At 40.8% G+C, this 25,806-nt stretch overlaps 1 protein-coding gene across 1 annotated transcript in view; it reads right to left on the bottom strand.

Annotated features, from left to right (window-relative positions):
- Positions 1-6,340: 6,340 nt before the first annotated feature.
- The window catches only part of IRS1 (insulin receptor substrate 1), an 86,463-nt gene continuing 66,997 nt past the window's right edge, over positions 6,341-25,806 (bottom strand). Inside the window, exon 2 of the mRNA XM_084639765.1 lies at positions 6,341-7,370. The gene's annotated coding sequence lies outside the window, so the exon portion shown is untranslated. The remainder of the gene's footprint in view (positions 7,371-25,806) is intronic.

Genomic DNA, 25,806 nt, shown 5'->3' with positions numbered 1-25,806 from the left:
CACCTATGCAAATTGGTGAGGATTTTTATCAAACCTTCCCCAGGAAGGGGGGTGCAAGGTTTTGGCGAGGATTTTTTTGGGGAAAAACAATTCCAAATGGGCTCTTTCCTAATAAAATAAACCCAGTTAGACGTTTGGTGGTGGCAGCAAAAGTCCAAGGGCAAAAGGTAAAATAGTTTGTACCTTGGGGAAGTTTTAACCTAAGCTGGTAAAAGGAAGTTTAGGAGGTTTTCATGCAGGTCCCCACATCTGTACCCTAGTGTTCAGGGTGGGGAAGGAACCTTGACAGATGGGGTGAGGGGTGCAACCTCCAAGCAGCATTTATCTCAGGCAGCAGGGCGGAGGCAGCGCACAAGGCTGATATATCTGCCCCTATGCCTAGGAGCTGGATGGACATGCCGGCAGCTTCTCTGGAGCCACACTGACCTAGGTAGGGAGCCTGCCAGCCCCGCAGCAACTGGACTTTTAACAGCCTGGTCAAAGCCACCAGGATCTCTTTTTTGACCGGATGTCCCAGTCAAAAACTGGACACCTAGCAAGCCTAGTTAGGGAGAAGGGCTTCACTGGGATAGGTAAAAAGAAAAGGAGTACTTGTGGCACCTTAGAGACTAACCAATTTATTAGAGCATATGCATCTGATGAAGTGAGCTGTAGCTCACGAAAGCTTATGCTCTAATAAATTGGTTAGTCTCTAAGGTGCCACAAGTACTCCTTTTCTTTTTGCGAATACAGACTAACACTGCTGTTACTCTGAACACTGGGATAGGTGACTGTCAGCAGGCTGACAGGCTAAGATGGAAGTCCAACAAAACTTTGGAGAAGAATCAAGATAGAGGTGCTGAACATTTATTTTTGTAAAACCTCATAAAAAGTGAGTTTATCACTAAAGTTTGAAGCTCACTTACTCTAAGCTGAAATCACTGTTAAGAGGAAAAGGGCTTTCCCTGTAAGAAAGGCAAGCAGACAAGAAACAGTTGGTTCAAATGAGCATTCATAATTTTTGTTGCCACATTAATATCCCACAACACGATAGATTTTTAAAATAGAAGTGGAGCTAAGTGTTAAGTACCACAGAGGATCCTGGTTTACTGTCCATTAGCTTATGATAAGCCAAATTCCAATTATCTAGGTGGAGTTAGCCTTAAATTAGGTAAGAAGACAGACTAGCAGCTATTGTACATGGGCATGAAATCTTTTCCACATTAAATTGTATGGCTATTTGGCAGATGGCTTATAAAATGGCAGGGGGACAAGAGGCAGCTGCTCAGAGATCCCATCCAAGAAGCTGTGGTTTCAAGTGATAAGCTGAAGTTAGATGTTTAGCCTGAATTCATCAAGTTTGCTCAACTGAACTCAGTTGAGAACCATACCTGTCTGGACCAGTACAGGGTAGTTACGATTACTGAACATCTTTCAATCCTGGGCTTTGCTAAGGCCTTTGCTACCAGAAGGGCTGGTAGAAAGGCATACAGAAGTCTCCTTCACCAGTGGATGGAGAAGGCAGCCCTTGCTACCACAACCTCCTTTTGATAGCTTTCTGCGTAAGTGAGATGGAAGTAGTGTCTCACACTGTAGGAAAATCTGGTCCCTCATGTTCTGATCCAGAGACTTCTTACAAGGATTGGTTACAAACCAACTGTCTGCAATTGTGTTCCTCTTGCCTGGCACATTCCTAGCTACAGATTGTTCCTAGTGTGCATTCATGATCAGCCAAGATAAAAATAATCTATTAGCCAATGGCGTGAGAGCCTCTGTATTACTTGCTTCCATGATCTTAGTCCACAAAACTGCCTCATATGCAAACATGCCATGCAAACTATAAGTACAATACAGAAATGAGTTTCCATCACAAAAAACAAGACAGGCACTAAAGTCTCTCAGAGATGCACTGAAAACAAAGGGCTCAGATTTAGAACTGCTGAAACATACTTGGGCTGAAAAGCAGGACTGGAAGGAACGAAGAAAGGATACCTAAGGCGTATTGCTGGGATGTGAAAGAGAGCTGAACCAACACCCTACTGTAGCACTGTATCTTGCAGGAACCTCCTTTGATAACCATTGTCAAAAAGGAACCAACTGAAACATTTGGAAAGCAGCATTTATACTCAACAGGTGTGTGCAGCAGGGGACTTAGCCTGTGCTTTACCTTACTACTACTGACCTCAGGAATCAAAAAGCTTGATAGCTAAGGGAGCTCCACCAGTCTATAGCTAAGGAGATAAAAATGAGGATATCATGCACAAGTTGTAGTGTTAGAGAACATGATGTCCCTTGCTACATTACATAAAATCACTGGCTTCAATATCATTCCTCTGTAGGAAGTGGTTAAAACACTAGTGACACTTTATAATAAATTATTATCGCCAAAAACTAAACGTATATATTTTATTAGGTTTCCCTGATTTGAAATTATTTCACTGAAAAAACTGAACTTTTCAAAAGCAAACTAGGGCTATCAAGTGATTAAAAAAATTGCATGATTAATCGCAATGTTAAACAATAATAGAATACCATTTATCTAAATATTTTGGATGTTTTCTACATTTTCAAATATATTGATTTCAATTACAACACAGAATACGAAGTGTATAATGTTCACGGTATGTTTATTTTTTATTACAAATATTTGCACTGTAAAAAATAAAGAAATCGTATATTTCAATTAACCTAATACAAGTACTGTAGTGCAATCTCTTTATAATGGAAGTTGAACTCACAAATGTAGAATTATGTACAAAAAATAACTGCATTCAAAAATAAAACAAAGTCCACTCAGTCCTACTTCTTGTTCAGCCAATCGCTCAGACAAAACAAGTTTGGTTACAATTTGCAGGAGATAATGCTGCCCACATCTTGTTTACAAAGTCACCTGAAAGTGAGAAGAGGCGTTCACATGGCAGTGTTGTAGCCGGTGTCTAAAGTTATTTATGTGCCAGATGCGCTAAAGATTCATATATCCCTTCATGCTTCCACCACCATTCCAGAAGACACACGCCCATGCTGATGACAGGTTCTGCTCGATAACGATCCAAAGCAGAGCAGACAGACACATGTTCATTTTCATCATCTGAGTCAGATGCCACCAGCAAAAGATTTATTTTCTTTTTTGGTAATTCGGGTTCTGTAGTTTCCGTATCAGAGCGTTGCTCTTTTAAGACATCTGAAAGCATGCTCCGTTTTTGGAAGGCACTTCAGATTCTTAAACCTTGGGTCGAGTGCTGTATCTATCCTTCGAAATCTCACATTGGTACCTTCTTTGCTTTTTGTCAAATCTGCAGTGAAAGTGTTCTTAAAATGGACATGCGCTGGGTCACCATCTGAGACTGCTATAACAAGATATATATGGCAGAAAGTGGTTAAAAAGAACAGGAGACATACAATCATCCCCCAAGGAGTTCAGTCACAAATTTAATTAAAACATTTTTTTTTTAAACAAGCATCATCAGCATGGAAGCACGTCCTTTGGAATGGTGGCCAAAGCAAGAAGGGGCATACACGTTTAGCATATCTGGCACGTAAATACCTTGCAACATCGACTATAAGAGTGCCATGCGAATGCTTGTTCTCACTTTCAGGTGACACTGCAAATAAGCAGCAGTCAGCATTATCTCCTGTAAATGTAAACAAACTTGTTTGTCTTAGCAATTGGCTGAACAAGAAGTAGGACTAAGTGGATTTGGAGGCTCTAAAGTTTTACATTGTTTTGTTTTTGAGTGCAGTTATGTAACAAAAAAAAAACTGCATTCGTAAGTTGAACTTTCACAATAAGGAGATTGCACTTCAGTACTTGTATGAGGTGAATTGCACAATACTATTTCTTTTGTTTATCATTTTTACAGTGCAAATATTTATAATAAAAATAATAAAGTGAGCACTGTACACTTTGTATTCTGTGTTGCATTAGAAACCAATATATTTGAAAAAGTAGAAAGATCCAAAAATATTTAATACATTTCAATTGATACTTTATTGTATTCTAAAGGATGTCAATTAGAAGAACAACTGAACTGTCTCTTCAGACAAAACTGAGCTGAAAGGAAGATTCTCCAATAGTCTACTATTTAAATATGTGACAGACAGAAGGCAGCATTAGACGTTGCCTATAACATGAACATACCTTCCTTCCTGTTCTTAAGTGTGCCTTTATTGGAAAAGGTTTAATATTTGAGACATCTGACATTTAAAATGCTAACAAACCAGGTTAATGTCAAAGACAAAGGATCAGGATTTGTTTACAGTTCTGTGGTACGTGTGCCAGCTCAGCAGCAAACTGAGCTTGACTACAGCAATCCTCAGAACACAAGGTGTAAATGGGGCTAATACCACAGGAGACTGGTTCAATCTTTCTCCAACTTCAGTTCCATTCGTTCTCCAATGGTGGTGGGAAACTATTGCTAAAGCCACATATGAACGGACTTCTCTACTGTAATTGTCCCAGTCAGCTAAAACTTGAAATATAGGCAGCTTTCCTTTGAAAAAGACTGAAGGCAAAACTAAGCCAAACCAACCAGGGAAAATAAATTTGATGTAAAACCTATCCCATTTGTTCAGTTTAGTAACTTAAGAAATGAAAAAAAATCTTTTTTGTAATGGACAGAACAAGAGAATGCATAAACAAACAAGATAATACCACATTTCTTGAAAAAGTTTAAAAGCTTTAATATAATAGAGTTTCCTTCATGATGTCTGAATTTTTTTAAAGTAAGTTGTGGAATTTACAAGTGTAAAAAAAAAGGAGAAAAATTATGAGATTTAAATTGGTTACGAATGCATTTTACTTCATGAGAATTTTCAATAAATATTTGCTGAAATAGGGATTTTTATTTTTACTAAGAAAAAATAAGCACCAACATAAAAACAGTTAGTGCTAACTTTGTTAATTTATTGTATGCTTAACAGTGTTAATTGCGACAGGAATGGAAGAGTGCTCTCACCCAACACATTCCCTTCCACCCAATATAATGACAAATGCTGATTTTTAAATTAAATTGATTAAATTAAAAAGTCAATACCCTTACACAAGTTTTGTACATAGATATATGTATTAGAAAGGGTAGTCAATACTTCATTTAAAAAAAAACACTTCAATGTAGCCTACGGTAGCTACAACCTATTTATTTCAGTAATTGTTAGAGCATGCAAATTATCTGAAACAATGCAGAGTGCATTGGTCACGAAATACTAAAGCATCAAGGTTAATTTATCAGCAGCACTCGCCAACATTCAGCAACTGAATTAAATGCAGCAAACACTCATGTTAATTTGATAAAACAAAGTTGCGTGCCAGACATTTACTTTAAAACACATGCAAGTTTTCACTGAAATTTAGATCTGTAAAGAAAAGCATAAGGAGTCCAAGGTGCAACATAAATGAAGAAAGGTAACTTAGGTTTACAAGTGTTGGTCTGACATTTATGTGGTTTATGATATAGTCATTAATGTTTCTTTAGTAAAAACCACGTCAATGCCTTTCAAGAATAATGGAACAAATCCGAGACTAGATTGGTGTTTTCTATCAGAGACGGGAAAAGAAAAGGGTGCCTTTTTCTAGCACCAACTTCTCTGGAGAGAGGCTTTCTGTGGGCAAAGGCAAGAATTTCAAAGGCAGCATCCTCTTCTAACTCTGCCTATCTTGAAGAAGGATGAGAAAAGAAACCCATTCCCTGTGGGCTCAAGGGCCATACTGCAGAGACATCTACTGTTCCAATGGCCTGTCTCTCCTTGGGAATGCACCTCCTGAACGGACAGTGGCCTAGAGCTGCTTAACATAAGCAGCAGAAAGGACATAGGAAGAACCAATACAGCTTCAAGTTATATTATTTCTTGACCATCTTTTCACATGGAAATCCAGAAGCAGAGCCTGACCTCTGTTGCTCTACCCCACAGCAAATTAGTGAAGCCCTGCAGGTGCTATTCATGGAAATTCACTGGATCAGAGGAGGACATAGGACAGTGCCACAGAAATAGCACTGCCCCACTGCCTCTTTTGCACACAGGGAACTCCCAAAAATTGTCTAGGCCACTTTTTTAAAACGAAAAACAAAAGTCCGGACACTGCTTCCAGTGAAGCCTGTGTGAACTTTTTCATTGACTTCAACGGAATAAGGAGGAGTGATAATTTCCTGGAAACATGAAGAGTATTAGTGAAGTAACGCAGAGATGTGTGCTCCCTGTTAATATATTGTATTACCTAATTATGCTTGAAATTTGACCTCTGAAGTAGCAAGCTCTATGGTATCCTGCCACCATTCGTGGTAGCGCAAAAAGAAAATGTCCATAGAATGTCTGAGTGGATGGGTAGAAAATTGAGACAATTTACTAAGAAAAAAAAATAAGCAGATAAAACAGTATCTAGTTTATTACGTATAGAAAGATTTCCAGAATTTACAAACACCCACATATTTCATTCCAGGAAGAGTTTTGATTTGAAGACTTCACCCATGGTTCTTTTTTTTCCTTTTTTCTCCTAATATATACACAATGGAAGACTTTGATTTCTTTTTTCTGCTTTTTGTAAGTTTCTGTGCAATAGATGAGTTCAAGTTGACACTTGTAAATACCATCTACAGTAAGTTTATCTTCATTTGAGTTAATACAGCCTATTTTACAAGAGGAGTACAAAATTATTATTTTTTCTTTTGGAAAGAATTTAGCTCAACATCAGGGTTATCTTACAACTGATAGTATCAGTAAATATGACTGTACAATCAAGGCCCAGGGGCCAATGATTCATATTATATTATTTTCTGAATTACAATCTTAAAACAAGAATAGTACCCTACTCTATTCTTATTAGCCTTGTTTTAAGCAGGTTCCCCACTCTGTTTACAACAGAATATAGTATACCTCAGTTCCACATCAAAAAAGATGTGCTGTAGGAAAAGTTACATTTTAATTAAAAAAGTACATGTATAAATCAAAACCTATGTTAAATATTTAATACTCTTCAACCAACATTAACAGTTTTGTATGTAATAATTTACAATGATGATTTGTCATACAGGTTTTCAGCAGCAAATGAAATGTAATGTATCACGTAAATGTGCTAGTACAATTCCCATTCTCACCATGACATAGTGGTGGGCACATCAGTTCACTGTGTCCAGCTAAGTCCTTATGGTAGAGGATGAAGTAATAGAGACTCATTGTCCAGGTGTCACAGTGCTTTTGCTTGGCACAACACAGAATGTGCAGTTCAGTCAACTAACTCCTGAGGTTTGTGTAAAGTAAACAAACTGAACTGGATGCATCGTACCCATCTATGGACGAGGAGGAGGATGTGAGGTCCTAGTTGTGATTCATGTAACATTTATAGTCTGGATACCCATGAGTAAAAAGAAGGATTTGCTGAGGTTGTATAGGTCATCATTCTGAAATTGAAAGAGAAAGAAAGTAACCGTATTAGGCTTGTAAACACACTGCTTATAATTACTGCTTTGAACAACACAAGTGACATGTGCCATTCGAAGTTCAGTCTTTAACACCTTAGAAAAGAATGACATACATAAACTGTACTCAAACATGTAACAATTACTAAAGCATCAAAGATGCTGAAAATCAGAAATATATTTTAAACATATTTGAGAGATTCACATACGGAAAAAAGAAAACAAGAGTGTTCATACTGATTAGATTTCTTGACACTAATTTCTATATCAAAGAAAAGATTATCCTTCTGGGGTCTTTTGTACTCTCTGCAAGGAAGTTTTTGGTTAGATTGTTGACCCCACTTTCCTGCCTACCCAGGTGCACAATTTCTTGTATGAAAAGGTGCCATGCAACCTCAACATGCCCACCACTGACCATTAATAAGTTATGAAAAACTATAAAAATGCAAATTTTGGACATTCCTATGGTGCCAGAAGTCAGGACCTATTGTTGATATCCACTGACGTTTTTTTAAAAATATAGTTCATATCATTGAGAGAAGACTGATGCCTCATCCACACGGTGTGTTAGTCTGTACTAGTAGGGTATAAATTCTAGTGTAACCCAGCATGTCATGCATCAACTGGCCCATGTTGATCCTGGTGGTATGCACTAGAAGTTCCCTAGTGTACCAGGACTACTAGACTAGAATTTACATCCCACTTGTGCGGACTAATGCATCATACAGACAACCTCTGACACCTCACAAGATGCTGCAGCCATAATTCTGCTTCTGAGCTTACTCTCAGTAGGGAGGTTATGACATCATTAAAACTAGGACTTTGACAAAAAGTGACCCGCCAGCGAAAAAATATTCCATAAACACCACTACTTTCTGTTTTACTTCTGGCCTAAATAGAATTTATAAGCTAAGATTCTGATTTTAACAAACGTGTATAATTTTCATAACATATACTATGTCTTAAAAAGAGAGATGAACAGTATATTTCCCCCTGCAAATAAAGACTTCCCACAGGGACACTGGAGTAAAAACTGAAAAGGCCTCCTGTCCCATACTCTTTCATTTCCCAAGAAACAGAATTTACTTTGTGTGGTCCTTCAAGTGAAAGGAAAATCTATCCTTGCAAATGATGCATGGTATGCTGTGAAAACTCCCTGGAGAATTCTCTCACAGATCTCTCATTTACTTTCAACTTTCTCCTGAACTCATATTGCAATCTACTGGAATGTTCCTACCAGAATATCTATATACAGCTTAACATAGCTTCACCGCTTTCAACTATGTTGGACCTAAAAATAGACAGTAATGCCATGCTTTATTAAAGGACGAGTGACAAAGAAAGAAATCACCTAATTTAAACGGAGAAGTAGTGAAATGCGCATGATTTGCTTTTCATTTCATATCTGGCTCTAATCCAGCATAGCTGAATGAATTTAGTGCAAGAACAAACTGTACTCAGTAGTATGGTCACAAGTTCCAACCTGCACAGTGGAAGAAACAGGAAGGGAAATGGACAATTTTTCCACTTATGTCAAGCTTCTTGTTTTGAGATTTTTCAATAAATAAATACAATGTTCAGTGTCAAAGCAATATATCATATCTATTATCTAATGTTTCTGTAATCTACCTAAACTCCCAAATCTGTCATGCATTACTTCTAAAAATCCCCTCTTGCTTCCCCCAACACAATCAGTACCATCAAGACTCTTTTGTGCAATCTCTGGGTGTTACTCTCCAGTCTTCTGTACACAGAAACTAATACAAGAGAAAAAGCATTTTCTGGAGACAGGGAAATTATTATCTAGTGAAATCATTCAGAAACTTCAACTGTCCTGAAGAAAATAGTAATTATGGAAGACTAGGTGCATAAGCTACCAAAACCTTTGGAAAAGTGAAACAAGGTGAAGGCTGGAGTAGGTTGTAGATCTAGGAATTTCTGTGACTCAGGATGACTGTCCAAAAATATATGGAGCAGTAACTGTAGTACGCTTTCAATGCATGTAAACTGGGGCTCTCAGTAGTTCCTTAGAAAAGCACCATGAAAAGGATACTTGTAGTAGTAGTAGTAACATGGGTCAGTTTCAGATCTATTACCACACTTTAATGTCTGCAGGGTTACAACAGGATAGGATACTCTTGTAAAGATTTCCTGAAAATTATCTTGTGACACTACTGTGACACCACATAAGCAACTTCGGTTTCCCTGTAAGATAGTTTGGAGCAAAAACACCATTTTAACTGGAGAATCTTTCAAGATCTCAGAACTCTGTCCATTTGAATTAAGCTTTTGAGTGTATCAGCTGTTTTTGAAACAGGAATGAAGAGATGCTCTATACTACATCCTTTGAAACACTTTTACATAGATCTATAAAAAAAGAGTTATCCCATTTAAGTGAAGAGATTCTACTTTTAAACAATTTGTATTGTTCATTGAGATCTAAAAAAATAAGGCAAAAAGTCCATATTATTTTGGTCTAAGTCTTCAAAATTTCTTTTAAAAAACCAAAACTATGTGAGTTACAAGGATTCTAAAGTAGGCATCTGAAACGTGTTACGCATGTTCTAAATTACAAAAAACATAACACACAAGTGACAAAAACATTTAGAAACATTGGATTCTCTGCTAAGGAAAGTTTTAGCTTAGACAGATGATTTTAAAATGACCTATTTATCAACTCCTTATCCCCCTTTGCCCCCCAAAAAAACGTATAATGGAGATACTGACAACCCATACTATAACTGCACAACTGTGATGAGTGGTCTGACTGATTCCACACACAACAAAAACAAAGATAACATCCCTACTGAAAGCAGACCTGCTTCCTCAAGGTCACTGTAATATCACCATAACTATATAGAATAAACAGGGCCTTAGATCTGTGTGTACACACATAAATTAGAACTTAGGAAGTGCACAACCATTAGGACTTAAAAACTTTATAGAGTATTTCTTGACTTCTGTGACAAAATAACTGAATTTATTATGGGAACGATTCCCATCTTGTGAGGACAACCTTGTCTGAATTAAATGGACAATACCGGGTCTCATCAGAAAGAGCTCCCAACATCAGAGAGATACCTGGTGGAGATAGCAGCTATTGAGAAGACAACTTTGACAGGAAATATAACACCACATCTCATAGGAGTTCTATCAAGTTAGCATCATAAGAACCAGAATGCTGGTTGACAATTGTGCTCTACAACCTTGTAGGGTGAAATCAGAGTAGCCCTCGTAGAGAGCCACTTAACATTGGGATGTGCAGAAAACCTCCTTTTACTTAAGAACATAATGTAGCGAACAGACTTTTTAGCTTGGACACTTGTGTCCTATTTAAAAAGGCCCTCCTGGATGAACTCCAGGCAACCTCTAACCAACTTTAACATCACATTTAGCCCCTGGACTTTTCATTTGCAAGTAGAATAAGTTCATTTTATAGACTGCTTTCTAGGAGCTATTACTGTTGATAACCTGGGTCAATTTTTGTTTATGTCACGTCTTTCAAAACACAAGACAGTTAGGATGAGCCGGTCTGGTCCTGGATAGAAGACTGGCCCTTGTGATGGCAGATCTCTGAGTTAGTGGCATCAAGAGATATTACGCTAGGTTGATGGTTTATAAAAAAAAAAACAAACAAACAAACAAACCCACCCAAGGATTTCCAGTGTTCCTCAGCTGAGGGAACAAACAAGAAAAATCACAGGACCTTTAACCTCAGCCAATGGACATGACAGGGTGAAATATGGATGGGATAAACAGGAATTAATGGATCTCTCTCACATGAGTTCTTGTCAGGGAAGCTTATCTATGCATGAAACCAGCATTCCCAATAGACTTCAATAGGGACTGGACTTTTGTTAAGGCACAACTTGTTTTTTCATTACCGGTGCTTTCATTTTTAACATTCCTCCAAGACAAGACTTTTATCTTATAGTATCCAATATATCCTAAGATGCTTTAGAAACTATCATTCTATATCTTTTCCTTTATCTATCTATCTATCTATATATATATAGATATCTTTATTTATATCTGTATCTTCCTGAAAAAGCACAAGATCTAATCTGCACAGACACACCCCTGGAACCCTCACCTGGGATATTCTATCTACTACCTAAGATCCATAAACCTGGAAATCCTGGGTGCCCCATCATCTCAGGCATTGGCACCCTGACAGCAGGATTGTCTGGCTATGTAGACTCCCTCCTCAGGCCCTATGCTACCAGCACTCCCAGCTACCTTCGAGACACCACTGACTTCCTGAGGAAACTACAATCCATCGGTGATCTTCCTGATAACACCATCCTGGCCACTATGGATGTAGAAGCCCTCTACACCAACATTCCACACAAAGATGGACTACAACCTGTCAAGAACACTATCCCTGATAATGTCACGGCTAACCTGGTGGCTGAACTTTGTGACTTTGTGCTTACCCATAACTATTTTACATTTGGGGACAATGTATACCTTCGGATCAGCGGAACTGCTACGGGTACCCGCATGGCCCCACAGTATGCCAACATTTTTATGTGGATTTAGAACAACGCTTCCTCAGCTCTCGTCCCCTAACGCCCCTACTCTACTTGCGCTATATTGATGACATCTTCATCATCTGGACCCATGGAAAAGAAGCCCTTGAGGAATTCCACCATGATTTCAACAATTTCCATCCCACCATCAACCTCAGCCTGGTCCAGTCCACACAAGAGATCCACTTCCTGGACACTACAGTGCTAATAAACAATGGTCACATAAACACCACCCTATACCTACCTACATGCCTCCAGCTTTCACCCTGACCACACCACACGATCCATCGTCTACAGCCAAGCTCTGCGATACAACCGCATTTGCTCCAACCCCTCAGACAGAGGAGCTCTATCAAGCATTCTTACAACTACAATACCCACCTGCGGAAGTGAAGAAACAGATTGATAGAGCTAGAAGAGTTCCCAGAAGTCACCTACTACAGGACAGGCCTAACAAAGAAAATAACAGAAAGCCACTAGCCATCACCTTCAGCCCCCAACTAAAACCCCTCCAACACATTATTAAGGATCTACAACCTATCCTGAAGGATGACCCAACACTCTCAAATCTTGGGAGACAGGCCAGTCCTTGCCTACAGACAGCCCCCCAACCTGAAGCAAATACTCACCAACAACCACATACCACACAACAGAACCACTAACCCAGGAATCTATCCTTGCAACAAAGCCCGTTGCCAATTGTGCCCACATATCTACTCAGGGGACACCATCACAGGGCCTAATAACATCAGCCACACTATCAGAGGCTCGTTCACCTGCACATCCACCAATGTGATATATGCCATCGTGTGCCAGCAATGCCCCTCTGCCATGTACATTGGTCAAACTGGACAGTCTCTACGTAAAAGAATAAATGGACACAAATCAGATGTCAAGAATTATAACATTCATAAACCAGTCGGAGAACACTTCAATCTCTCTGGTCACGTGGATTACAGACATGAAGATCGCTATCTTAAAACAAAAAAACTTCAAATCCAGACTCCAGCGAGAAACTGCTAATTGGAATTCATTTGCAAATTGGATACTATTAATTTAGGCTAAAATAGAGACTGGGAGTGGCTAAGTCATTATGCAAGGTAGCCTATTTCCCCTTGTTTTTTCCTACCCCCCCCCCCCCGACGTTCTGGTTAAACTTGGATTTATGCTGGAAATGGCCCACCTTGATTATCATACACATTGTAAGGAGAGTGGTCAGTTTGGATGAGCTACTACCAGCAGGAGAGTGAGTTTGGGGGGTGGGGGGTGAGAAAACCTGGATTTGTGCTGGAAATGGCCCACCTGGATTATCATACACATTGTAAGGAGAGTGATCACTTTAGATAAGCTACTACCAGCAGGAGAGTGGGGTGGGAGGAGGTATTGTTTCATGGTCTCTCTGTATATAATGTCTTCTGCAGTTTCCACAGTATGCATCCGATGAACTGAGCTGTAGCTCACGAAAGCTTATGCTCAAATAAATTGGTTAGTCTCTAAGGTGCCACAAGTATTCCTTTTCATTCTGTATCTGATTTCTCTACACACAGAACCCTGATTAGCAGAACTGTCCAGGAAGTGATATGAGATCATTTCCTCCTTCTTTATTCATTATTACAACTACCATGATCCTGGAAGAGATCCTGAAGCACTCTGCCAGACCAAACACTAATGATCAGAGTGGAAAAAGCTGGCAACCATGTGCCAAGTAGGATTATTGTCTGTAGATCATACAATGAGAATATGAAGACAAGTCTCCTTCAGATCCATGGAAGACAGAAAACCTCTCTGTAGTCAGTTGTCAAGTAGACTTGAGAACATCCCATCATTAACAAAGGCTCCTGTAGGCAGTTATTCAGCGCTCTGCCTGAAAATCTGTTTTCTGTCCCCAATTCTCCCAGGCTAGAAATATAGTAGGATGAGGAACTGCCCTTGAGTTCCCTCTGCCAGGGAATGGGTTGTATTATTCGAATCTGTAATAAATGATGGTGGACTGCCTTCATGTCCTGCCATTTCCATAGTTGACTTGAGACAAAACTGTCCATTTGATTCTTCCACAGCTCAGAATCACCCCCTATGGACAATGTTCAGGAACTTAAATTTTGACCACTGGTGAGTACCTATTAGTTCCCAAAGTTAGAGAGCCTGGCACCAATCGGGGAGGTGGGGGTACTCAGGGTGAGGGTCTATTCGAGACACAGTTGGCAGAGTCTCATGAAGATTGCTCTGAAAATATCCATCATCACTTTAACTCCTTTCACCCCAAACTTGTTCCAACCACCAATGCAAAATGGTAATTTCTCCTGTTGTACTTCAGGGGCTCCTTCAACTTGCAATATGATCTGTATTCCTTTGCATTGTGTTTGGCAGGTGCCCGGATTATAACTTGACTTTTCTGATGACTCCATGACCACCATGTCTAGGGTGACCAGACAGCAAGTGTAGAAAATTGGGACGGGGGGGGGGGGTAATAGGTGCCTATATAAGAGACAGCTCCAAATATCGGCACTGTCCCTATAAAATCGGGACATCTGTTCACCCTAACTTTGTCCCTTGCCTTCCATAACATTTTCCACTGATATAACAAGAAAGCATGAAGCCGATTTGTATAGGAATTTGCTCTCATTGACCAAAGACACTCATGCCTACAAAAAACAGAGATGTATCCCACTATTCTGAGTAAGAGATATATGGCATACCTAGTGTGATCACAGAGAAAGTGGCTGTCAAAAGACATTTTCCAGAGAGAAGCTCTTAGGCTGTGAAATCTTTAGTTTTGAGAGGCACTACACATGCAGTAGTGTCGACCAACATTAGCAATGCTCATGCAAGGTATGTGGGGGTTGGAGAGGTCCTTAGATTGTCAGACAATCCCCTGTAATTCCTCCTGAGTGAGAAGTCCACTCTTTCAGGTAAAAATAACCTTCAGCTAGAAATGCCGAGTCTTTAACCACCAGGAAAGATAGCCTTGTCCATCCTCTGTAGTGTCACCAGTTTGGATTTAGACTGCTACATGCAAATAAACTGTATGCTTTAAAATGAAGGCAAGAGGACTGCAAAGTAGTAAATGGTGGGGCAAGATGTTGTTCTGCATCTTGGGCCTCTCTCATCCTTCCACATGCAGCGTCGGGGGGAATGGGATGTAGAAGGTGGTGGGGTATGATGATTAAGGCTACGATTTAGTCACGGGTATTTTTAGTAAAAGTCATGGACAGGTCACAGGCAGTAAACAAAAACTCACAGCCCGTGACCTGTCCATGACTTGTGCTATATACCCCTAACTAAAATTTGGGCCAGGGGGCTGCAGGGGGGTTGCCCGAGACCCGCACTGGTGCTGGGGGGGCATGTGGCCTGGGACTCCCGCTGGTGCTGGGTGGGAAGGCGGGGGGCAGCCTGGCAGGCTCCCTACCAGGCTCCGCGCAGCTCCCTGGAAGTGGCCAGCATGTTCCTGCAGCTCCAAGAGGGAGGGAAGGCCAGGGAGGCTTCATGTGCTGCCCCTGCCACGAGCTCCAGCTCCCATTGGCCAGGAATTGTAGCCAATGGGAACTGCGGGGGTGGTGCCTCCAGGCAGGAGCAGTGCACAGAGCCCTCTGGCCCCTCCACCTAGGAGCTGCAGGGACATGCCAGCTGCTTTCGGAGAGCCCATTCGCCCCCGAGGTAAGCGCCGCTCTGCACACCAACTCCCAGCACTCAGCCCCCTCCCACACCCAAACTGTCCTAGCAGTGGCCAGTGCAACTGGCCCAGGGATTGCCTGATCTGCTCAGGCAGCCCCAGAGCCAGCCACTGCAGAAGTCACGAATCTGTGACTTTCCGTGTCGTTCACAGAGCCTTAATGATGATCCACAGTGGCAGCTAAGCATTACAGCCTGGTTGGAATGGCATAGTGACTTGCAGCAGCAGAAGCTAGGTACAATAGCCCAGATGGAGGACCATGGTTACACAGCAAGGGACACTGACCTGCTATTTTCCTATTCTTAGGGATGGTTAGAAAATCCTATTAGTTTCTTATGATATCTTCCCACAGAGCATGCAAAGGGATATAAATATAATTTATCTAGAGAGCCACAGACCTTGGCCACAGTATCAAAATTCTCTATCTTTTGTGTTTTGTTTTATTATGGGTTTTCTGTTTGTGTTATTTTTGATCCTCTCAGTCTGATTCAGACAGGTTGCTGTGTTAGTCTGTATCAGCAAAAAGAATGAAGAGTACTTGTGGCACCTTAGAGACTAACAAATTTATCTGGGCATAAGCTTTCGTGGGCTAAATCCATTTCATCAGATGCATGCAGTGGAAAAGACAGTAGGAAGATAGATATCACACACATAGAGAACATGAAAAAATGAACAACTCTAATGAGCCTAATCAATTAAGGTGGGCTATTATCAGCAGAAGAAAAAAAAACTTTTGTAGTGATAATCAGGATGGCCCATTTCAAACAGTTGACAAGAAGGTGTGAGTAACAGTAGGAGAAAAATTAGCATGGTGAAATAGTCTTTAAGTTTGCGTAATGACTCATCCACTCCCAGTCTTTATTCAAGCCTAATTTAAATGGTGTCCAGTTTGCAAATTAATTCCAGTTAGGCAGTTTCTTGTTGGAGTCTATTTTTGAAGTTTTTTTGTCGAAGAAGTGCGACTTTTAGGTCTGTAACTGAGTGTCCAGGGAAGCTGAAGTGTTCTCAGACTGGTTTTTGAGAGTTATAATTCTTGACATCTGATTTGTGTCCATTTATTCTTTTGCATAGAGACTATCCGGTTTGGCCCATTTACATGGCAGAGGGGCACTGCTGGCACATGATGGCATATATCACATTGGTAGATGTAGAGGTGAACGAGCCTCTGATGGTGTGGCTGATGTGATTAAGTCCTATGATGATGCTCTGCTGCAAGGACAGGTTCCTGGGTTAGTGTTTTTGTTGTGTGGTTGCTGGTGAGTATTTGCTTCAGGTTGGGGGGCTGTCTGTAAGCAAGGACTGGCCTGTCTCCCAAGATCTGTGAGTGAGGGATCATCCTTCAGGCTGGAGTGATGATGGGCTGGAGAGGTTTTAGTTGGGGGCTGAAGGTGATGGCTACTGGAGTTCTGTTACTTTCTTTGTTGGGCCTGTCCTGTAGTAGGTGACTTCTGTGTACTCTTCTGGCTCTGTCAATTTGTTTCTTCACTTCAGCAGGTAGGTACTGTAGTTTTAGGAACAGTTGATAGAGATCTTGTAGGTGTTTGTTTCTGTCTGAGGGATTGGAGCAAATGTTGTATCTTAGAGCTTGGCTGTAGACAATGGATTGTGTGATGTGGTCTGGATGAAAGCTGGACCACATCACACGATCCATTAGGAATATATGGTCTCACTAACGCGCCATACTGAGATTTAACACAATACTTCAGGTGCGAATCCAGAAAACCAAAAGGGAGAGGGAATTTTTCATTAACATTATGACTTAGATATACATGCCACAATGAAATATGAAACTGTATATCATTTTACACATATTTTACACAAGGTTCCTAAATTACACCATAAATTAAGTAGTGCCCAATTATATTACCTATCCTGACAAAGATAAACCTACTTCACTAATCTGCATGTGTTAGATTGTGCAACCTGGACTCACATTGGTGAGCATTACATGACAAGTAGTATGCTTTTCAATAGCAAAAGTTGTGGTGTCTCCTTTAAAATTATTCGATGGCAAATGCAGAAATTATTCTTTTATCATGGTGTTTTTGCATCATGTTCTAATTTCAGGCACTGAACTTGCTGTCCAGAGTTTATGCTGCATGTTTTAGTTGAAATTTTCCACAACTGTGAAACATATTCAACATCTGATTTACAGACTCAAAACAGCCTTAACAGAACATGACAAATTTTAGTTTGTAATCCATTGGTAGTATATTTACAAATACATGTTTTATATTTTCTAAAATTTTACTAAATGAAAAAGGACTCAAAATATTTCTTTTAAGTTTTTCTCTTAAATAGTAAGAGCATTTTATTTGTCCTCTCCCCAGGGTAGTATTATAAAATGTTTCAATGGCGAAAGCGCCTGATATAGATTCAAGTCATCATCTGGGTGTCCTATTGTTTCTTATCAACAAGCATCAGTGTTTCCTTAACAACATACAAAACAGCACACACGAGACAAATGTTTTAATAGATGGTACTAGGACTAGAGCGAGCTGAGGTAAGGATCATTAACATTACTGACATCACCGCTGGCAGCTTAACAAAAGGGAAAACCTGTGTTTAATTTATTTCCTACTCACCACAGGCTGTAGCTGAGTCCCCAGTAATATGGTTTGTGGTTAACTTTATGGAAGAAGTTGGTAATGCACGAAAAATGTACTGAAACAAACAAACATCTTTAAAAGCTACTACACGGTATGTTTGACAAGTGATCTCTGCTCATCATCTGTTAGAAGATACAGTTAACACTAATGTATGATCCAGTTGGCAGAACTCTCTTTTCACCGGGTTTTTAGGCCAGACTGGACACAAGACAGCTCAACTGTAGTTCCCACTACTACTGAAGCCTATTTTAAGATTTCATATTAGCAACATGTCATTTACATCTCCTGGAGAAAGCAACTGAAGTCTTTCTGAAGTTCACTTATTTCCCCTTAGGGGTAAATAAAAAAAAAATAAGGGGGGGGGGCACGCATTTAGGACTTTAACTATCCTAAAACACCAGTCTAGACAAAAAGGATTTTTTTTTCCCCCTGAAGTCAACTGAAACCTCATGCATACAAGGGAAGTGTGCTTAAAACGTATTCAATTTATCATCCTCATTCTTTCCTCCCCAAGCAATTCTCGTTGAAAAACACAAGACTAAAATATCTCCAAGCTATGAAAATGAAAAATAGGGCTATGTTAAAGCAAAAGATGCATTCCAGCCTCCCATTTAAATTTCTTATTCTGATTTATTGGGTGCCAACACTGTGTTTGGTGCTGTACAAGGCATATGTAAAACAGTCCCATGCAAACTACAGGATTATCCTGTTTCAAAGAAGAAATATAATTATGCACTTTTCTCCACAATAATTTGACTCAGCTGAAACTGTTCTCAGTTCAGCAAATAGATACAACTAGTTTACTACTGCTTAACATGCCAGGCAAATCGGGCAAAGTGCATCTCCAGTAATACTGGACCTACTTGGTATACTGTGACATTACATTGTAATTTCAACTGAACGTCAATACAATAAAAAAAGCACAGACAGAAACGGGGAAGCAGTTAGAAGAGCAGAGACAGAAATGGGGGGCGGAACAGCTAGAAGGTGATTAAGGTAGGGATGTCTCTCCCCTCCTCGCCACAAAGGTAGCAACAGGGAAATAGTTAATAAACTGCCAAAGTAGGGGTTTGTTTTTGTTTTTGGGGGTGGGGGGGGGAAGAGAGCGTGAGAGCGCGGATCACCATACATGGAAATATTCCTGGACAGACTAGAAAACTGTCAATTATGGGATGGTGACAGAATACTGATTACTGTAACAATATACTGGGCTACCATTCCATCTTCCTGTATTGTAGGCAGGAAAAAAACCCAACACACACTTTGGATGAGCTTCAGTCTAAGCAAAATAGTGCCTGTCTAACGTTCAGCCTGGATTTTTCAGACTGCTCGCATAGTTTTTCGCTGCCCCTAATTCAGAATCCTGCTCTGCAAAACCTGGACAGATGCATCTCCGCTGAACATGGGCAGTCTGCTCTGCAATTGCTAAGCTTTTGGTCAGGCAGCTACCCTGGACGTTTGGGAAAGGGAAAACACTCACGACCCCTATTCAATACAGACAGTGTTTCAAACTGGAAATTGTGTGAAGAGGTTCACTTTATTCAAACCCCCCAGTTTTCCTGGTCCTCTCCCCATCCCTATAACAGATATGCAGAAATCAAGCTCTTCACAACTTCAAGCCTCTGTTTCCACTTGGTGGGAAGAACCTTTTTCCAGACTGTTACAGACCAGGCCAGACTAATTACTGGGGAGGAGGAATTTAATTTTTAAAAATCTCTTCCCCATCCCTTGCTTTTCTCTCTCTATCCTTCCTATCTCCCCCTGTGAGTCCGGACACAGAATATGCCCACTGCTCCTCCTGCAAGTAGTAAGAGGTGACTAAAAGGGGGCTGCCTAGAGAAGGATGGGCTCTCCCAGGTCAGAAATTTTCCCAAGACACACCATATGATGAGCAAGTCAACTATGTCCACACAGGATTGGTTACAGCCTGGGTTAATAATGACCGTGCCATCCGTCTCCCAACAGGACGGATGCAACACGTATACTACTGGTGTAACTCCAACAAAGAGGATCCGTGGAAGAGATAACATCACCATAGCCATATGAAATGTAAGGATATTGAGACAAATAGAGAGGTTGAAAGAACTCACATATGAAATGGAACAATACACCTGGCACCTCTTTGGAATCTCTGAAGTCAGATGGAAGAACTTTGGAGAGGCACTAACGGAAGAAGGCTATATACTCTTTTACAATGGAAAGGACAAACATATCAACAGCATAGGATTTCTTGTGCATAAAGATATCAAGAATTCAGTATTAGGATGCTGCCCAATGTCCCGCAGACTTATTTCCATCCATCTAAAGGCAATACCATTTAATATCAGTGGTACAAGTATATGCCCCTATAACAAACTATAACGATGAACAAATTGAAGATTTTTACGATCAGCTCCAAGACATCATCGTTAAGGAACACAAGAAATATATCCTGATTGTAGAGGGAGATTGGAATGCTAAAGTGGGTACTGAGGCACAGGCAGATTGGTGAGATTATTGTGGCCCTTTTTGTAATGCGGTAACAAATGGGAAAGGATTGAGACTTTTGGAGTTTGCCAGCTATAACAGCTGGTTCTTGCAAGCACATTAAGCATCCAGATGATCAATGTGGCAAGCACCTGATGGTCTACATCACAGCCAGATCGACTACATCATGGAGCAAAACCGATTTCGTCCTGGGATTAACAGAGCTAAAAGAAGGAGCTCTCCCCAGTGCTGTTATTGGAAGTGATCACAACCTTGTTGTCAAGGTTCCTTCCCCACTCTGAACTCTAGGGTACAGATGTGGGGACCTTCATGAAAAATCCCCTAAGCTTATTTTTACCAGTTTAGGTTAAAACTTCCCCAAGGTACAAACTATTTTACCTTTTGCCCTTGGACTTCATTGCTGTCACCACCAAGCATCTAACAAATATATAACAGGGAAAGAGCCTGCTTGGAAACGTCTTTCCCCCAAAAAAGCTCCCAAACCCTACACCCCCTTTCCTGGGGAAGGCTTGATAAAAATCCTCACCAATTTGCATAGGTGAACACAGACCCAAACTCTTGGATCTGAAGAACAATGAAAAAGCAATCAGGTTCTAAAAGAAGAATTTTAATTGAAGAAAAAGTAAAAGAATCACCTCTGTAAAATCAGGATGGTAAATACCTTACAGGGTAATTAGATTCAAAACATAGAGAATCCCTCTAGGCAAAACCTTAAGTGACAAAAAGACACAAAAACAGGAATATCCATTCCTTTCAGCACAGCTTATTTTATCAGCCATTTAAAGAAATCATAATATAATGCATATCTAGCTAGATTACTTACTAAATTCTAAGACTCCATTCCTTTTCTGTTCCTGGCAAAAGCATCACACAGACAGAGAGAACCTTTGTTTCTCTCCACCCCACCCCCGCTCCAGCTTTGAAAGCATCTTGTCTCCTCATTGATCATTTTGGTCAGGTGCCAGCGAGGTTATCCTAGCTTCTTAACCCTTTCCAGGTGAAAGGGTTTTTCCTCTGGCCAGGAGGGATTAAAAGGTGTTTACCCTTCCCTTTATATTTATGACACTTGTGATGCTAAACTTTTGGCGGCGGCTAAGGAAAATCGTTAGGCCAAAGTTCACCAGAACCAAATTTGACTTAGAAAGACTCAGAGACCGAAACATTGCAGAGTTATTCCAACCAATGATTGGCAGAAAATTTGCCCCATTGCTTGCTCTAGAGGAAGATGTAGAAACAATGACCAACAATTTCAACACTAATAAATGAGGCAGCAATGGACATCCTTGGGAAACACTAAGATGACAAAACCATGGGTCACAAATGAAATACTACTGATGTGTGACATTAGAAGAGACCTTATGAGAGACAAGAACAGCACTGAGGGATCTGATAAATACAGAGCGATTGGCAGAAAGATCAAGAAAGGAATGAAGGTTGCCAAGGAGATATGGATTGAAAAACAATGCTCTAAAATTGAAGAGTGTATCAATAATAAAAATAGCAAATGAGTCTTCCAGATTGTAAAATATCTGAAGGAAAGATAGACCAAAGCTAACGCAATTCAAGACAAAGAAGGGAACAGTCTTCCAGAAGAAAGGGACATCATCAATAGGTGGACAAACTACTGCTCTGATCTATACAACCACCAGACAACTGGAGATTCTAGTGTCCTAGACAGCCCAGATTCAACAGAGGATGACTTTCCAATACTGCATGAAGAAGTGGAGACAGCTGTGAAATCATTCAAGAACAGAAAGGGTACAAGTATTGACAACATCCCAGCTGAACTGATGAAATTCGGAGGAGAAATAGTCATAGATGTACTCACCAAGATTTCCTACAAGATCTTCCAGACCGGTGAGTGGCCCTCCATGTGGACACAGTCACTAATCATCACTCTGCCAAAGAAAGGTACCCTGCAATTGTGTCAAAATTACCAGACCATAAGCTTAATTAGCCATCCCAGCAAAGTGATGTTGAAAGTCATATTGAACAGACTGAAGCCGCAAGCGGAAAATATCATCACTACAGAACAAGCTGGCTTTTGTGCTGGAAGAAGTACCACAGAAAAAGATTTTCAACCTTCGTGTTCGATGTGAGAAGTACTTATGACACCAGAAGGACATCTACCACGTCTTTGTTGACTTCAAGAAGGCGTCTGACCGAGTATAGCACAAAGCTCTCTGGGGCAACCATGAAGTAGTAAATGTTGGTCATAAGCTTATTCTTACCATTAAAGAACTGTATGCCAAGGCCAGCAGTGCAGTTCTCGTCAATGGCACAATAGGAGAGTGGTTTCGCACCACTGTTGGAGTCCGGCAAGGCTGCCTTCTTTCACCCACACTGCTCAACATCTACTTGGAGTGCATAATGACTGATCCCCTAGAAGATCACGTATGCAGTCAGCACCGGGGGGGCGAATAATCTCAAATCTTCGGTACATTGATGACACTGATGGCTTGGCAGGCAGCAAAGATGAACTTGCCAACCTTGTGAAACAACTGGATGAATCCTCCACAAAATACAGCATGGAAACTAGTACAGAGAAAACCAAGCTGATGACAAAGAAACGTGACGGGATCAGCTCACATATATACTGTCAGTGGACAAGATTTCGAGACAGTGAAACAGTTCAAGTATTTGGGGAAAACCATCATTGATGAAGGATCAAAGGCAGAAATTCTGGCAAGAACTGCGCAGAGAGCAGCAGCGGCAAAGCTGAAGCCAATTTGGAGGAATAAGAATATCGCTCTGAAATCCAAACTGAAACTGCTGCACACATTGGTCATTCCATTTTTCTGTATGTATGCGAAACATGGATCCTTACGACAGAACTTGAACAGAAAATAAAGGTAGAAGAGATGAGAAAGTTCTGTAAAATCCTGCGCCTCTCCTACTTCGACCTTGTCACTAAAGAAAAGGTCCGCAACATCATCACCCAATCCGCTGGGTCATATGAAGACCTCCTGACGACCGTGAAGAAGCATAAGCTGAATTGGTACGGCCATGTAACAAGATCGGGCCTATCCAAGATCATCCTCCAAGGGACAGGGGAAGAGAAGAAGAGATGGACTGACAACATAAAAGAGTTGACAGGAATGGACTTCACAGAGACTCAAGCACTGACACACAATGGTCGGGGTGGAGACAACTGGTTGATTGCTCATCAGTGATGGTGCCCCAATGACCAATGCAGTTATGGGAGTGGTGATGACGACAACGACGACTACTTTTCCTTACTTCATATAGTGTTCTTCTCCTCTCCTACTATTTCACTCCTTCAGCTAAATCCCATTTCATCTCACATGCAGTTTTCTTCATTCTGCCAATGAGAAATGCAGGACTCTCTCTACCCTATCTGCTGGAAGCCTGAACGCTACCTTCTCCACTAACAAATCAGAAGATACTCTGGTGAGGAGTTTTCAAGTAGATGTTGCTTGGCAGGCCTTGTCTTAAGAAGTACAAAAAAGCAGCGTACTTAACTTGAGTTACTTAAAGACTATGGCTTTACCTTGACCATGTGAGAGCTACAAGCCATCTTGTCATCATTAAGATTTTCACCTTAAGTTTGCTAATTTGAGTTAAAAACACACCTTTCTTCCTAGTGAAAACAGCTTTAGAGAACAGTCTTACAGAAAATGAGAGCTATTGTTTTAGCCATTTCAGGAGAAGGGAAACGGTGCAGAAGACATGATGAAAAGGGTTGTGGAGGTGGGGGGAAATGAAATTTAAGGAGTGCAAGATGTAGAAGAGAAGGCAACGGATGGGGTGTGAAATGGAGCAGCAGATGGTTACATGAAAGAGAAAAGATAAATAGTGCAGTGGGGCTTGTGACAGAGTGGAATATATCCTTATCCAATTGTGAATTTTTTTTTTTTTTAAAAACTATGATCTAGCTTATGCCCTGATTACAGTTGAAATTCATGGGAAAAATGATTGGGCTCACTTACAAAAAAGACTGATGACCGACCATACAGAATGATTAGCCAGCTTGTGAGAGGGCTAATACCAAAAAAAATGAATCCTCCCTTTTTCACTCCCCAAAAATTATATTCCGTGTCTGCAGGAAAAATCATAAACAAGAGATGTATCACTTGGGCTAGTTCCCGATACATCTTGCATTTATCAAGAATGGACTTTAAAATATACACCAAAGCTGAGCAGGAGCTGATCAATCACAAATGGATCACTGTCCCATTCAGAACTCCAATGGAGGAAAGGGTGACAGCAGCCTAGCCAGAACTGCCACTGCTTAAGATCATCATTGTATTAGGGAGGTAAATATCAGTTAATAAAAGTTAACCGGTTAAACAACTGTAATCGTTTAACCAGTTAACCAAGGTAGCTACAGCCGGCCTGGCATGGCAGAGGCTGGGGTTGCTCCGGCTGACACGATGTGGCCAGGATTGGGTCCTGCTGGCTGGCATGGCGCGGCCACAGCTGTGGCCACTCTGGCGCAGTCGGGGCTGGGCTCCCTCTGGGAGGCTGGCCCCTGGCTCCAGCCGGTGCGGCTGGGGTCCTTCTAGCCGGTGCGGGGCCTCTGGGGTTAATGGTTAAGCTCGGTTAACGGTAAGCCTAACACTTACTGTTTAACCTTTTACATCCCTATATTGAATACAATCCCCCACCAGCGTCACCAAGCTCATCACCAGAAATAAGCTCTCAACAGACCAGGACCACCAACTCAAAGTGGCACCAGATCCTGCCATAACAGATGCAAAACCTGCAGACATATCTCCACTGGTACGAGGGTCAATACACCTCAGAACACACCTTGCAAGATTCATGGGTGCTACACGTCTATCACAACATGTGGTATACCTCACCCAGTGCACTAAATGCACCAACAAGAACAGTGTGTGTGAAATGAGACAATCACAATGCTCTCAAATGAGCTTACTTAGAAAAATTATAAGAGACAAGACCACCACAAACACTGTTCACAAAACAATCACTCTGTATCTGACCTCTCAGCCCTCATCCTCAAAGGCAATCTGCACATCATCTTCAAGAGACAAGCCTGGGAACTTAACATTGATAACTTTAGACAATAAAAATCCTGGTCTAAAGCTATGTCTATACTACAGCTCAAGTCGGCAGAACTTATGTCCGGATGTAAA

This window comes from Lepidochelys olivacea (assembly GCF_965140295.1).
Source record: "Lepidochelys olivacea isolate rLepOli2 genome assembly, chromosome: 9".
Taxonomy (NCBI): Eukaryota; Metazoa; Chordata; order Testudines; family Cheloniidae; genus Lepidochelys; species Lepidochelys olivacea.
This window is presented reverse-complemented; position numbering and strand designations above follow the sequence as displayed.